The sequence below is a fragment of the Herpailurus yagouaroundi genome, unplaced genomic scaffold (assembly GCF_014898765.1).
Source record: "Herpailurus yagouaroundi ecotype Mexico unplaced genomic scaffold, PumYag 140, whole genome shotgun sequence".
In the NCBI taxonomy this organism is placed as follows: domain Eukaryota; kingdom Metazoa; phylum Chordata; class Mammalia; order Carnivora; family Felidae; genus Herpailurus; species Herpailurus yagouaroundi.
The window spans coordinates 3,423,101-3,435,104 of NW_024412395.1; positions in this window are offsets into that span (position 1 = coordinate 3,423,101).

A 12,004-nucleotide genomic window follows, 5' to 3' on the forward strand; every position below is an offset into this window, starting at 1 on the left:
CCCACCCCCCCAGTGAAGGAAGCCTCAGAATACTTAACATTCCCAGCAGTGGGCAGTGCTGACAACTGATCATGTCAGAAGTTTAGTTGGAAGTTATTTGCCATCCTATAGTCTGTCCCCTCTTGACACTGGCTACCAGCATGCAGTCTTCTATTTTGAAAATTTAGACTTACAAAAAAAAGTTGCCAGTATAGCACCCTTTGCTCAGACTGCCCTCATGTTAACGTCTCATCTAACCACAGTGGAAGGACCAGAACCAGGGGGTTAATGATGATCTAATACTAGGAATTCATCTACTAATCTGACTTGAATTTTGCCAAGTGTCCCATGAGCATCCCGTTTCTAGTCCAGGATCCCATTCAGAATCCCACATGGCAGATAGCAGTCCTGTCACCTTCATCTTCAATCTGGAATAGTTCCTCAGTCTTTCCTTGCCACTGCAACACTCTGGCGGGTTATTTTGTAGGACAAACCTCACTGTTTTCTCCTTACTAGACTGAAGTTAAGCATTTTTAGGCAAAAATACCGCAGAAGTGATGTACCCTTCTCAGGATGCCATATCTGCTGGTGTTGATGTGTCTAATTACTGGTCATAATAATTTTGATCATTTGGTAAAACTGGTGTCTTCCTGAGGTTCTCTGCTACAAAGTTACTGTTTTCCTTTGTAATTAATCAACATCCTGTGGGGAGATACTCTATGAGTATATAAATACCCTGTTCTCTTCATCCTTTTCCTTTTTTTTTTTATAAAATTTTTTTAACGTTTACTTATTTTTGAGACAGAGAGAGACAGAGCATGAATGGGGGAGGGTCAGAGAGAGGGAGACACAGAATCTGAAACAGGCTCCAGGCTCTGAGTGGTCAGCACAGAGCCTGACGCGGGGCTCAAACTCACGGACTGTCAGATCATGACCTGAGCCGAAGTCAGCCGCTTAACCGACTGAGCCACCCAGGCGCCCCACTTCATCCTTTTTCCCACTAACTTTAGTATCCCTTGATTCTTGTTTGCAGTGGTTATTACTGTGGTTTTTACCAAATAGTGATTTTTCTATTTCCACTGTTCTTTCTACATTTATTAATGGCAATTCTGCTGTAAAAAGGAACTGTAGCTTTCCCCCATTTATGTAGTCCATTATTATTACTTTTTTAATTGCAAGCCAAACTGTATCCAGCTTTATTAAAGACACTTTTCATAAACAATCATGGTATTTCAGGCAGGACGTGGGGAGACAGTCATTAACAGCATACAACATTCAGACTCCCTTCTTCAATGGACTAACCAAATCAGAACGCCTCTCTGCAACCCTGTGAAGTCTTCATCTGGTGCTCTGAATATCAGAGTGAGGGCTGACATTTCACATCTAGCATGTTGTTTAACAACTTTTCACAAGCCGACCCCGACTTTCAGGAAATGAAATGAAAATGACAGAATTATCAATCTTAAGACCCACAAACTAAAAAAGGAACTCTTTTAACAGATACCATCTCCATGGTAACACTGGAAAGTCCAGATTGCCTGACACACTGGGAACCATTGCTTGGGGTCCCATTGAAGTTGAAGGTGGAGAGGGGGAAGAGGGCATAAAAAATGAATTTTAGTTTTTCCACACCACAAGGCGTCTGTGCCAAGGTGGCTTACATGTGTCAACATCAAGGAATCCCTCCTCCCGGGAACCAAGAGGAAGTTTCTCAAAACTAAAAGGGAAAAGTGTTTTTCTTCCTGTATCAATCTAATTTTGGAGGTATTTATTAGTGACATAAGCCTTTCCCCCAAAACAACAATGACGTGTTCTGTGTGCTAACAACATAGCTTTAAAAAAAAGTAAACAAAATTCTGCATTTTTATAAAACTTGGTAAAAAATAGTATTTCAAACTATAGTCGCCAGAAGTACACAGTAATAAAAAATGCACACACGTCACTTGGCATCTCCTAGTCCATTATTTTTATAGCTTTAGGGATAGTGTCTTGAATTTTTATTTCATTCTGTGGGTTATAATCCATTATTACTATTTTTCGCTCAAATTGTACCAGGTTTGGCTATAGAGAGCTCCTCTGAGTTGGCCCTGTGGTCTTTGATGTATCTCCATCCTTCTTTGAGCACTTCCTTACTGCTTGGCACAACATGTTCCAGGCTCATTGGGGACTTTTCCTGCCATAGCCCTAGAATCTCTAGGAGCCCCGGTTTGTTACACTGAAGAATGGTATTCAGAAAGCAGGATCTAGGCACAAATCAGATTTAACTTGATTAAATGAAAATGCAAACCTGAACTGGCTTTTGGAACAGCTTTGGAAGGAGAGGGCAAACCGTGCAGGGTCGAGGGGAGAAGGGGGGACACAAACAGATACTGAGGTTGAGAGAGAGCCCAGAGCAGAGTCAGCCAAGGCAGGGAGCTCAATCCTTGGCTGGGAGCACCTGTGGGAAGCATGGCCTTGATGCAAATAAAAGGAAGGATTCAGAAGGACACCATCAACAAAACAAGAAAAGGCAACCTGCTGAATGGGAGAAGATAGTTGCAAATGATATATCCGATAAAGGATTAATATTCAAAGTATATGAGGAACTTATATAACCCAACACCAAAAACCTAAATCATCTGATTAGAAATATACAGAGAACCTAAACAGACATTTCTCCAAAGAAAAATACAGATGACCAACAGACACATGAAAAAGTGTTCAACATCACTCATTATCAGGGAAATGCAAATCAAAACCACAGTGAGCTATCACGGCCTTTCTGAGGCTAAAATCAAAAACACAAGAAACAACAAGTGTTGGCAAAGATGTGGAGAAAAAGGAAGCCTCATGCACAGTTGGTGGAAAGTAAATTGGTGCAGCCGTTGTGGAAAACAGTGTGGAGTTTCCTCAAAAAACTAAAATAGGATTACCAGGGGCATCTGGGTGGCTCAGTCTGTTAAGTGTCTGATTCTTGGTTTCAGCTCGGGCCATAATCTTACATTTCGTGGATTCAAGCCCTCCATCGGGCTCTGCACTGTGAGTGTAGAGCCTGCTTGGGATTCTCTCTCTCCCTCTTCCTCTGTCCTTCCCCCGCTTACTCTGTCTCTCTCAAAATGAATAAACTTAAAAAAAATTTTTTTTAAATAGGATTATCATATGCTCCATTATTTCCACTACTGGGTATTTACCCAAAGAAAATGAAAACACTAATTCAAAAAGATACATGCATCCCTATGTTTATTGTAGCATTATTTACAATAGCCAAGATATGGAAGCATCCCAAGTGTCCATGGATAGATGAATGGATAAAGAAGATGGGGTATATACACAATGGAATATTAGTCAGCCATAAAAAAGAATGGAATCTTGCCATTTGCAACAACATGGATGGATCTAAAGGGTATTATGCCAAGTGAAGGAAGTCAGAGAAAGACAAATAAGATAGATTTTACTTACGTGTGGAATCTAAAAAAACAAACCAAAATATAGGGAACAACTTTATGGTTGCTGGGGGTGGGGTGGGCAAAATGGGTGAAGAGGAGTGGGAGATACAGACTTCCACTTATGAAATGAATAAGTCATGGGAATAACAGGTACAGCGTAGGGAATATCCTCAATGGTCCTGTAACGGTGTGCATGGTGATGGATGGCAGCTACACTTGTGAGCATACATGGGGACTTACAGAATCACCATGTTGTACATCTGAAACTAAAGTAACATGTGTATCAACTACACGTCAATTAAAAACAAGGAACACTGAGTTCCAGGCAGAGCTTGTACACCTGGGGCCTGGAGTTGAGAGGGAGAGGATGACTTTTATTTTCTCCCTTGCATCAGTACTCTTATGAATTTTTTAAAAAGTAGTATAGAAAAGACCTACTTTCCATTTTTTTTTTCTTTACCAGAGGCTATATGCATCTATTTTCTCACATTGAAGAACAATGCAGGGGATGTGGTTGGACTGTTGCAGTGGGGTTCACCCAGCCGCAATGGGTCTTTGCGGGGGGGCCGGCTGCGTTGGCAGTCCCAAATCCTTGGGTCTCAGAGGGAGTGCGGATTATTTTTTTAAATTTATTTACTTATTTTGAGAGAAAAGGCATGCCCATGTTTGGGAGGGGCAGAGAGAGACAGAGAGAGAGGGGGTGGGGGAGAGAATCACAAGCAGGCTCCACACTGTCAGCGCAGAGCCCAATGTAGGGCTCGAACCCTACGAACTGTGAGGCCATGACCTGAGCTGAAATCAAGAGTCAGATGCTTAACTGTTTAACCAACTGAGCCACCCGGGCACTGTGGGAGTGTGGCTTTTAAACTCTGTTGCATGTTACCCACTATAAGAAGTACAGTTTACAACATGTCCTAACATATAGACACATATGCAACCTGAAATTTCATGACGCAATATCCATTCCTTGTTATGGATGACGCAAGCTGCTTTCGATTCCTTGCAGGTTATTTCCCGCTAGTTTGATTTCACAACGTACTAAAGAATGGATTGGGACCTTCAGTTTGAAAACCACCCCTCCAGGCCAACCTCTTATCATGTAAATGGAGAAACTTGGCCCTAAGAAGGGAACTGAGTGCCCCAAATGCTATGGCTTTTCAAGATGAACTTTTTACTTATGACATTTACTTATGACTTGTCATACAACGCTACATTTTTATAGCTATTGAGGAAAACAGGTCTGAGTAATGAGAGCAGATTTTTTAAGTGTCAAGAGCTGGATGAAATTAGACTAAGGGTCTTGAACCAGAGACTTCCTGCCCTTATTCAATAGCCCCCAATTCCTAACGTTGGAGACCATAGGCTGTTTGCAATAAATGTTTTGTCCTTCATCAGTCCATTCACCACTGACTCAGCAAAAGCTCTGAGAAGGTAGTAGGCAGAGGCGGGCATGCAAGATGAAGGTGTGAGTGCCTTGTGCTCAGGGTGCTCTCAGTTTCGCTGGGCGGCAGATAGACGAACAGCCCAGCTGAGCAGACAGAGAGGACCTTGCAGTAAGAAGTGTACCCGGTGCGGGTGGGGCTACTGAGGACAGCATGGGAGCTGTCAGTCTGGTTGGAGGGGGTTGTGACCTAGGAGAGTCACCTTCCTAGGCCTCAGCATCCTCCCCTGTATGGGGAAGGCACGACCTGCATCACCTGCATCGGTGAGCTGTAGTGGGCCCTGGGAGCTCCCAGCACGGGCAGGCCAGGAGGGCCTTAGCAGAGCATGGCAGGGAGGCTGGCAGAATGAGTAGGAGGAGGGGAGAAGGCACTCTTTGGTGGACCCACAGGCCTGAGAGGACCTGCCATGACCCCGAGGTGGGGCAGGTTGAGGATATGGGGCCTGGAGTGCAGGGTGTGATGGGAATGACAAGGAGGGGCCCCATGATGGAGGCTTTTTCTGTCTGCCACCCATTGGAGTCAAAATTTCATCCTATGGCCAACAGGGGCCAGGGATGTGCTCTGAGAAGCGGTATTTGTATGGCGAGATTTGTATCCTTTACACTGACTCCTGTAACCACAGGAGACTGGTGGTGCTTGGAAGATCCTGTAACCACAGAATCTGACACTGTAGTGCTTGGAAGACACGCTGTGAGGTGACCCAGGTATAGAAAAGGGAAGCTGCAGTTTCTATTGCACTGCTGACAGCAAGAGCAGGTGGGCCGAGGCACGAAGGTGGCTTTGTACCCCCCCACACCCACTTGGGGTGCAGGGACTGTGGGCGCTTTTCTAACTAAAGACATGGCCCTGACATCAGAGAGAGTTCTCCAACCCTCTGTGCTGAGAAACTGCCCTGGAGAATCTCATTGGCCTGAGCCTGGGAACTCAGTCCCTGACACTGTCAAGGCACTTGAGCACGACGTGAGGTGCCACAGTGAAAAGACATATAGCACACTGAACTGCACAGACCTGGGTTCGAATTCCACCTCCCCCATGTACAAATTAAGTGACTTTAGGAAAGTTGGTTAATTTTGCCCTGGACTACATATAGTTTCCTCATTGTCCAGTGGAGAGAGGACATAAGTGTGGATGAGTTAATGTGTTTGAAATCTGTTGTAAACCCCCAATGAGCAGTCACTCTTTTTTTTTTTAAGTTTATTTTGAGAGCGCGAGCACACACACATACATGCGTGTGGGGGGGAGGGGCAGACAGCAAGAGAAAGAATCCCAAGTAGGCTCCACACTGTCAGCACAGACCCCGACACGGGGCTCGAACTCATGAACTGTGAGATCATGCCCTGAACTGAAACCAAGAGTTGGACACTCAACCAGCTGAGCCCCCCAGGCGCCCCAGAAGTCACTCTTAATGTCTCCTTTTACTTTTTAAATTTGTTTTAGAGAGAGAGAGGGCAAGCAGGAGAGGGGGCAGAGGGACACAGAGAGAGAGAATCTTAAGCACTGAGCATGGAGCCCAATGCAGGGCTCAATCCCACGACCCTGGGATCATGACCTGAGCAGAAATCAAGAGTCAGATGCTCAACCAATTGAGCCACCCAGGGGCCCCTCATAGTCTACTTTTAAAGATGAAGAGGCTGAGGTGGGAAGAGTTAAGTGACTTGCCCAAGCATACCCAGCTAGCAGAACCAGGAGCCCCGTGGTGGTCTGGCTGCTGCCCACACTCCTTTGAGGAGCTGGTGCTGCTCCAAGCTTTGATTCCACAGCAAGCAGAGCCCTGCCACCTGCACCCAGCCTGAAACCACGTTGCCTGTTAACCTAGTCCTAGGGGCCAGAGCACGGAGCGATGAGTCACTGCAAGCAGCTCCAACAAAGAGACCCCCTCTTCCCTAGCCAGCACACGGGCTGAGCCCTGGTTGCCAAGCAACAAGACATAACATATCTAAATACAGCTAGGTCTCTTGCTGTAACAGTGCGGCCTGTTTCTTGCTTCTCCCTTTCACCCCTCCGCCTTCCTTCCAGTGTCTCCTGGGGCAGTAGGTTTGGTCCTCACGCTAACAGCTTCCAGACCAGAGTGAACGTGGACTGCAGGGTGGATTCCTAGGGGTGGATGCTCTGCCTGGGCGATGAATGGGACAAGGCTGTGCAAGGCAGGGGGGAGGGAGGTGCAGAAGGTGTGGGCGGTGGCAGCAGATAGGATGGGCTTTTACCATTCCAGCCGGGTAAGGGCGGTGGTGGTGCCAGGACATGACTTCCTGACACCGAACCAGGAGGATGGCAGAGGGAGGCTCCTCAGATGGGGGTGCGTGTCCATTTCCTTGGGGCTTCAGCTGTTCCAGGGGCACCAGGGTGGTGACAGCCTCCTGTGTGGGTCTCGTGGCATCTCTTCTCTAACGTGTGCTTTTTTAATTCCATCTGGTTACTCGGTTTAGCTGCAGAATGTCTTGAGAGGGTGGCTCCCCTGGGAGGGCCCCTTGCCTACACACTGGCCTTGCTTATGCCAAAGACTGTGGACAGGGTAACAGTTATAATTTTAGTACTCCTCTTGTGGTCAGGCAATGAACTTGGTCTTTGCGTATCTATCATCCTATTAACCCTTACAATGACAATGTAATGTATTATTTTTTATCAGTTTTATTAGATTTGATTTACACACAATAAAAGACACCAATTTTACCTGTACAATTTGGTGAGTTCTGACAAAAGTATAACAATGTTGTAACCAACATCACAGTGTTCACCACAGAACATTTCTGCCACCACTCTGCAGCCAATCCTCTACCCTTGACCTCTGGCAACCACTGACCACTATAGTCTTACCTTTCCTAGACTTTATTTCATTCATTCATTCATTCATTCATTCATTATTTGAGAGGGGGAGGAATGGGGGGGAGGGACAGGGAGGGAGAGGTAGAGAAAGAGAGGGAAAAAGGGGGAGAGGGAGGGAGAGGGAGAGGAGAAGGGGGAGGGAGAAGGGGAGGGAGAATCTTAAGTAGTCTTCATGCTCAGCATGGAGACCGAGTCAGGGCTTGATCCCAGGACCCTGAGATCATGACCTGAGCCAAAATCAAGAGTCAAATGTTCAACCAACTGAACCAGCAGACTCCCCTCTTAGACTTTCATTTACATGGAATAACAGAACATGTAGTCCTTTGGTGACAGTCTTCTTTCACTTAGCATAATGCTTCTGAAACGTTATCATTGTTCTGCTAACCAGTTAATGAATATTTGGGCTGTTTCCATTTTGGAGCTATTATGAAAAAAGCAGTAATGAACATATATGTACAAGACTTTGTGTGGACATGTGTGTTCATTTCTCCAGGAATGGAACTGCTGGTTCATTAAACAGATGAAAGATTGAAGCTCAGAGGGGTTAAGAAACTTGCTTGAGCTCATGCACCTTGGCAGAAATTCACAGCCAACGGCAGGTGGTCGCCCATAGGAAATATGTTTTGTTTTTTAATTTTTATATTGTAATTTTTTATTTTTTAGTTGAAAGTTCTTTGGCCAGTAATTACTGTAGTAGTGTGTATCTGGGCTGGATCCAGGTGTATTCAGGCTCCTGGCATAGGTAGATAGTCACTAAGCACAAGTTGCTGAGTACACAGGGGCGTAGGTCACTCTCAGAAAGCATTAGTAGGTGACTTCCAGAAGCCTAAGTGGCAGGGTTGCAGGGTTTTTGTTTTGTAAAGATGTTTGCCAGGCTTCTCCACTGTAAAATTACTATTTTCTCTTTCTAATTAATTACTCGAGAGGGGAGACTTTGAGAGGAAGCATCCTGCTCCTCATCAAGCTTTCATCCACTGGTCTGAATATCCATTATGAATTTCCTGACTCCACCATTCCTTTTACATTTGTCATTGGCATTTTCCTATTAGGGAGAGCTTTCCCTTCTTCCCCATTTATGTTTAGATCAGTATGCCTCATGGATTATTTTATTATATGGGAGATAATCCATAATTATCACTGTTTTAATGTTTAACATGTCCCAGATTTGACCAAATTCAGTCTCTTGAAGCTGGCTCCTATGTCCTTTTAACACATGCACAATGTCCCAGGCTTTCGTACTTCTGTGGCAGCCCCGGTCCCTTTTAGTGGAGAATGGCATTCAGAAACCAAGAATGGGGTGCTAGAGATACTCGTTATTGCTGGGCTGTCCCACTTACAGGCCTCCTCAGGCTACAGGGTTTCAAGGCAGTGGGGCTGGGTCAAAGGCAGGGCCATGACACTGGACTTGTAAGTGAGAGCTCAGCAAAACTGGGCATCAACATCAAGGGAATCTACAGTAGGTGCCAGGATGGGGAAACCCAGCCAAGTCAACCAGTCAATCAGTTTCTCTGCTCAGAAATATGTCTATAAATTTCATAAATTTAAAAACCTCTGGGGCAGGGGGAGGTAACACCTTTCAGCTTTTCTTCCTTTGGTGTGAATAACTTCCAGGGCAGAGAACATGAGAAGCTGGTTCTTAAGGAAGGTGGTGGAGGGTCAGGGAGAATGAGGGCAGGCATGACAGGGGAAGAGTCTAGGGATTCCGGATGGTACACTGTGTCTCCAGTGGTGACAGAAAATTGCCCAAGTTGTCCTGCCACAAACCCTGTGCTATGCCCAAGGCTGATGGACCAGCTGGCTCACAAGAATCTGAGCCTTGAGTGAACTCCAGAATTAGAGGTGGGGGCTCATAACGTGGGACCACCATCTCAGAATTGGTCTCCCTGAAAATAACTACCTTCTGGTTGTTTTGGGGTACCCTCCATTCTGAAGTGGCTGCTGGTCTTACTGGGCAGGTGCGGTGCTAGGCCTCTCATGGGCAGCAGGTGGGGACAAGCCTGCCTGTTTGCAGTGGCTTTCTTTTCTTTTCTTTTTTGAGAGAGAAGGAGCATGTGTGCAGGCACACAAGAGGGGTGGGGGAGCACAAGTTGGGGAGGGTCAGAGAGAGAGGGAGAGAGAATCCTAAGCAAGACCAACATGGGGCTCGATCTCACAACCACGAGGTCATGACCTGAACCAAATCTAAGAGGCAGACTCTTAACTGACCAAGCCACCCAGGTGTCCCTCCAATGGTCTCCACATGACTTGTCCCACTGGTATCTCTTAGAATCCTGGGGCAGGATGCTCTTTTCTGTCTTCTAGATGAGGACACTGAGCAAGCCAGGCCAAGAGGAGCAGGCATCAGTCCCTGCCAACTCTAGTATTCATAGTTTAGCCTGGCCAGAGCCACCAGACCTGGCCATAGCAGGGTGGCCACTGAGGGCACAGGGAACCCCACGGAGACCGGTCTGAGCAACCTCAGCAGTCTGGAGGGGCTGAGGAGTCAGTGGCACTGCTGCCTTTCAGGATGCTGAACCTTGTCCAGTGCAGCTTCAGACAGGCTGGCCTATGGTGAAGAACCAGACCTTCAGATGAAGGACGTCAACTGTTTGAGCAGACTTGCAGGAACCAGCTGTGGAAGGAGCTATACCACACTGGACTGATGGGTGTGGTGAGCCAGAAGGATGAAGGTGACTAACTCCTCACCGGTGTCTGCCGGTGAGTACCTGGGGGAGGGGCGGGTCCCGCAAACCAGTTCTGAGAGCAGACTGGGAAGGCCTGGAGGGAAGGAAGCCAGTGGTGTCACCACTGGTCAGGCTGAACCTGGAGGGCAGAGCCCCAGTGCTGGGAGAGGCAGCTGAAGGAAAGGCAGGGAGTGGTGCCCTGTGGCATTAGGCAATCAGGGAGGGGCTCTGGGACCTGGCTTTAGGGAGGGATCCTGAGACACCAGGCACTCGGCAGGGCTGGACACATGACCTCCACTCAGGCCTGCTCCATGAGGAGTCCCAGCAGCCTGGTGACAGCAATCCCACCTTTCTTTGCTACTTTTTCCTTATAAGCAGATGAGAATAATAATTCTGCTGACCTGTCTTTCTCAGGATGTTTGTGAAAAACACCTAATAAAACATGGTGCAGAGAGACAAGGAAAAAGAGGAATGGGAAGAGAAGAAAATATAAACAGGATAAAGGGAAGAAACAAGACACAAAGATCAGAAGCAAGGGTTGACCATTAGGGGGTGCTGCAGGGGGTAGAGGTCACCAGGAGGCCCCAAGCAAAAGGCCAACTTCTAAAAAACTGATTATTGTCAACAATTTGATATTTTAAAGGTGTATCTTTACTATAGTCTTAGAATGCACTAATTCAGAAAACCCATGTGATTTAAACATCTCTTGGTCCTTTTCCAAAACAGGAAGTTCTCCCCCAATGGCAACCCATAATTTCGCCATATCATGGAAAGTGAGCTGGGACAAGGGCTAAGGGAATGTGAAAGGAATGAGTTGCACTTCTCAGATTTCCCTTAGCATCGGTATCTCATGTGATCTCTCATCCTGCCATAAACACCACGGGCAAAAAGAAATCCCTAACTGTTCTCTTGCAGCCAAGAAGCTGTCCTTAGCTCTCTATCCATTATATGAACATCTTTCACTGAAAAAAAAAATTAGAGGGGTGCCTGGGTGGCTCAATCGGTTAAGTGTCTGACTCTTGATTTTGGCTCAGGTCATGATCTCACAGTTTGTGAGACTGAGCCCCATGTCCAGCTCTGTGCTGATGGCACGGAGCCTGCTTGGTATTCTCTCCCCCATCTCTCTCTGCCCCTCCCCCGGTCATGCTCTCTCTCTCTCTCTCTCTCTCTCTCTCTCTCTCTCTCTCTCGGAAATAAATAAACTTAAAAAAATTAGAACAAGTTAAAATTTAAGTATACATACCAGCTATCAAATTTATGTTTGTAATTAAAGCAGAAAATAAAGTAAAACTACCATAAAATCTATCTAAAAACTTACCTAAAAACAAAAAAATACCAGCACAACAAAGATCTATGCAGGGAGGAAAGACTGAAGGAAACAGCTATAGAAGGAACGAGAGGGTTTTCTTCCTTGTGTTTTCCACATTTTCCATTAATATGTGTAACATAATGAGAAAATATATGACAAACATAATTTTAAAGAAATATACCCAATAGCAACTGATAAAGGAAAGAATTAGGAATGACCAAGACCACAGAAAATTCAAGACCAACCTCTGTGGGAAATCTTGTCATAGGACCTCTTTCCAAGGCTTTTGGAAAGCTTTTTGGGCAATCCCCAACAGCTGAAATCCCAGAAATGACTTTTCTTTGCTTGCAGAAGCACTGTGGA